The sequence below is a fragment of the Physcomitrium patens genome, chromosome 22, assembly GCF_059467195.1.
Source record: "Physcomitrium patens ecotype Gransden chromosome 22, ASM5946719v1, whole genome shotgun sequence".
Classification (NCBI taxonomy): domain Eukaryota; kingdom Viridiplantae; phylum Streptophyta; class Bryopsida; order Funariales; family Funariaceae; genus Physcomitrium; species Physcomitrium patens.
The window spans coordinates 2,187,791-2,192,984 of record NC_143431.1 but is presented as its reverse complement, the minus strand read 5'-3'; positions in this window follow the sequence as shown (position 1 = coordinate 2,192,984).

Genomic DNA, 5,194 nt, shown 5'->3' with positions numbered 1-5,194 from the left:
AATCAGAATCCAAGATATAAGTGAAGCGTGAATTAGATGAGAGAGTGGAAAACTAGTCAAAGGAGAAATAGAAGATTCAGCATATCATAGAAAATCAAAGGTAAGAATTACTACAAACTTGCAAATCATATAGATTAGAACAGGAGAAGATGAACATTCAGTTGAAGATAAACGTTCAGTTGAAGATGGAACGAGAGAAGAAGGAGGCATTAGAGCTTAAAAAGAAACAATTGAGTGACCAATATCGAAACAAAACAGATGAACTACGGACAAAAATTGTTGTTTTGAAGGAAATAGTAATGAAATTGGAGAGTGATTTAGTCAGTATTGGTCAGTCACAGACATCTGTCTCAAGGGGAGTAAGAATTGGAAAATTGGAGGAGAAATTACAATAGCAGCAGGAACAACTGAAAGCTAAAGATGCCAAAATATTCCAATTGGAAGCTCAGGTTCAAGAATTCAGAGATTATAATGAAGATTTAACAGCTCAATTAAGGGTAGAGATTCAAGATGAGTCGAAGGAAGAAGATATAGTATTGGAACAAGACTAAATGGAACCAACGCGAGAAATTAAAGAGATTGAACAATCCAGTTAAAAAAAAAAAAAAAAAAAAAAAGATTGGTTTTTGTTTATCAATACTGTGTTTGCGGGGATGTTATATAGTTAGGAGTAGGGCTATGTAGAATAAGTAGTTATTTTTAAAATATAGATACCTAATGTATAGTGTATACAAGGATAGATATCTGCTGAAAAGGTGGTTCAGCAGGTAGAATGGATGAATAGTCAAGAAAAGTAGTTATCATCCATAGTATAGCAGTTGGTATCTTGAGGTAGTATAAAGAGGATGGGAGAGAGGAAGAAAATGCCAGACTGTGATAGTCATGAGCCAGGGTTAAGCTTGGTACTTTCTCTTTGTTTCTTTTGTTTTCTTTGTTGTTTAAGAATAATGGATAGTTTCTGAATACTGAGAAGTGAGTTTGTGGAATAAATCAGAGATTGATTTATGAGTTATTGATTATGTAATTGGAGTACTGAGTGATTGAATTATATGAGAAGTTATTAGAAGATTGATTATAGATGGAAGATTATGATTGTTATTTATGGTTTCGACAGAGGAAGTCTGTGATTACAAGAATTGTGTGAATTCAGATTGATTGTAGTGAAGTCTGTTATTCCTGGTGTTGGATGGAATTTATTGAGTTTTAAGCGGTCTTTTGAGAGTGCAGGGTTGCACACTGTGGTTATCAGTTGATGGAGGAGTATTGTTACTGGGAGGAAAAATTGTAGTATTTCTTAGTGTTTTAGTGGTTTAGAGTACAGTTAATTGTATGATCCTAACAAGTAAAATTCATACGCTTAGTCTTTCCCTGTATTCAAATTTTCCTATACGGGTTTATTCTGGGAGGTTTCTTTCGGAATAAGTAAAATGACAATCATAATACCAGACTTGAAAGAAGAATCAAAAAACAAGGCAGAAGTTACTACCATTAGTAGTATCATTTCAATTCTAACCAAAGAAGTAGAATGGAAGAAAGCTATGCAATGAGATGCTTATTTTAAGATAGTTAGCAATCAACTAAAGATGGATAATATACAATATTGAGATTACACTCTTAATAATAGCTTCCTCTATTTCAAGAAGCAAGTTTAGGTATCCAACAATGTCAAACTCTAAATATACATACTTTAAGAGAGACATAACATTCCAATATCTGGATATCTGGAATAAGAGAAGATCTTAGAACGGATCCCAAGGACATGATTTTGGGCAGGTTTCGATTATAATGTTTGAGTCTTTGTACACTCCTATGAGTCATATCAATGGAGGAAAGCATGCAATGCATCATCTCTTGGATTATTACAGCTAATTCTACTACCCACAACACATTGGGAGTAGGTGACTATAGATCTTATTGCGTGTTTGCCGTAGACCGCTTGTGAAGTGATTTTTGTTGTCGCATATCGCCTCCAACTTTCGCCACATATTAGGGTGTATCTAGTCTTTCATGTATTGCAACTAAAGGAATTTCATACCAAGCTAAAGTGCTTTCCAAATCGACATCAACCACTACCATGATCAGTTGTACTTGACGACCAATAAAAATATGAAGGGGACAACATTTTGGACCATTGCTACCTTTGTTGTGGCAATGGACGTCCACAACTTCAATACAAAGTTCTTTGAAAAGATTATTCCATTCACGATGCAATATGAGAACTTGTACAAAACTTCATCTATTGCTAAGAGACAATTCAAAGATGCCATTGAGAGTGAAATGAAAACGTTCCGCATTAGTGAAAGAGGATTAATTATAATAAAATATAGATAAGATAATTATATAGATAATTAGAACCATGGAAGTTTCTAGAATTGAGGTTAAGTTAGTGGATTAAGTTGGATCCATTGTAAAATATTCTAAAGAAGATTTAAGATGGTTGCTTAAGTAGGGCCTACTATAAAATCTTCTAAAAAAGAGTTTAAGGTGGTTGTCTAGGTGGAACCTACTACCTAAGGATATTCTAGAAGGTCTAGGGTGATAGGACAAGATATAAATAGGACTAGCCAGGGCCTTTTGGAACATCTAGTCAAATATGGCTTCAAATCCTTTTTCTTAATAAAGTTTAATTTTACATCTTTCTGTTTAGATCTATTCTGTTCTATTTTTATTTACTCAGTTTTGACTTTCATGACTTATTTTGATTAATTCCGTTCAATTTTGGTCTCATCTGTTTTGTTCCATTTTATGATGAGGCCTTATGTTGTTGTGGATTAAAAAGATCTTGGATTTTTGAGACAGTCTAGTCTTGTTTCATCTTTATTGAAGATGACATAATTTCCAATCTAGTGGCTTTTAGAATCATCAAGAAGACTTGTCTAAAATTATAAAATATTACAAATATAATAATTATAATTTTTTTTTGTTTTTATTTTTTTTTGTTATATCTAATAGTATTATGCACATTGTTTCAAATGACAGCTAATTCAACATTAGAGCTTTCATTCAAAGCATTATTTTTATTTTCAATAAAAGTAATGTTAGATCCAATTGCTTCTAAATATTACAAATCAATGTGAAAACTAATTCAATCTAATTTTTTTATGTAAATTGCATTAAAAATCTCTATAGAAAATCTTTTAGACTTTTGATATTACCTTGTTTGCATCAAAGTACAATTTTTGCATCAAAGTAAATTAATTAATGTTATTTTTTAAGCCTCTCAGAAGCCAAAATACAAAATTTTTTAATATCTTTATTTGTACTAAATATAATTGATTATTAAACAAGTAAGTAAACTTGTAATTGCATAACAAACAAAAATCTACCATATATTCTAAAAACATTTGAGAATATTTTAAAAGTAGAGACATAACTAACATTGAGATATTGTTTAATTTTGTTACAATTCTTGATAATGACAATGATATGTTTGTAATTCTTATAAATATACTTAGACAAATACTTGACTGAAAAAAATATATATATCTATATCTATATATATATATATATATATATATATATATATAAAGAAAAGAAAAGAAAAAAATAAAAAAATTTAAATATAAAATGTTAAATACTATATTAATAAAAGACTTTGTTTTACCTCCATTTTAATATATACATTTTATTTTTTAATTAATGACAAATTATGTGGCATAATCTAATAGTTTTTGAGAGTTTATTTTTCCTTTATGAATGTTGTAATTTAACATTCATATTTGAAAATCTTATATATTTCACATACTCCATCTATTTATACCATTTGTATACTTTGTAGCATGGACATTAGAATTATTTTTTATTTTTATTTTTTTTAACTCTCTTTAGTTAAAAAAATCCTTATATGCTTGTAAAGTTTGTGATGTTAAGAAAAAATGACCTTAATTAGAGTTTTCTTAAGCATGTACAATAAATTTTGGTTCATTCATTAGCATGTCCAATAAATGTACATGCAATTTAAAGATATTGAGTTAAATCAAATAAAATTTGATTTGAAGGATGACACCATTGTATTCTCAATTTCAAATAGTTTTCTTGTTTAATGTTTTTATTATTGTCAAGAAGAATAACATACATTAGCCTTGAGAATTTAAATTTGTGTAGATTTGGATTCAGCTATGATATAACTTGTTTATTTTTATTTTATTTTTTTTATAATTTTATAGATATATAGCCTAAATCCTAAACCTCTAGGGATATAACAGTTTCATCAAATCCATTCTAATACATTGATATATTATAAGTGAATGAAAGTTATTATAGTTACAACTTACAAATTTTTCATATGTTAGCTAGATTTTATAAAGAAATTAGCATGATTTAAAATATAACTTTATTCTCTATTATCTTCATAAATTCACATAGAAGTGGTTATTACAAAGTTCATATATTCATTTATTTAAGGTCAATCATATATACATATACACATATATTTAATAGATGAAATCTTAAGTATATTCTGTAGATAACATTTAGAATATTTTTCATTAAAATTAAAAATTATTGTTTAATATTTTATTGCACATATTTTGTGCTACATTTTCACAAGTTTTAAAGTTTACTTTTTTGAAGATTAAGTTAATAAATATATGATAATTAAATTTATATGATTTTTATTTTTATTTTTATTGCATTCAATGTACATCATATGTCTTACTTGGGCAGAGACTTGTTTGGTAATGTTTTTACCAGAACACTGTTTTGCCAAGATATCATTGCAGATTTTATTCTTTGTATTATGTAAGTATTATAGTACAAATTCACAACAAATGTCTAAGTTTTTTAGATTGATAAAATAATGATAATATTCGTATTGAATTGCAACTTAAATTCAAAAAAAAATTTCCAAAGTTGCTAAAATTGTTGTTTATAGGATTCTTGAAATATTTCAAAGCTTTAGCTATGATTATTTTTGATAACATATTGGTTTTATGCTACTTTTAAGTTTTTTTAATCAATTAAACTCATTCTAGAGTAGGAATTTTAATTACAATCAAATTTCTAAGACATTTGTGGTAATAATTTAAGTACAAAGCTTGAGTTGTGGCATATATCTCATAATAAGTTCACAACTATTAATATAACTATACTTGAGCAATCTCAAAATATTTTGTCTTTAAAAACAATGTAAGTTAATTTACAAATATAAAATCTTTTAAACATACTTATTTTTTTATTTTATTAACCTCAATTT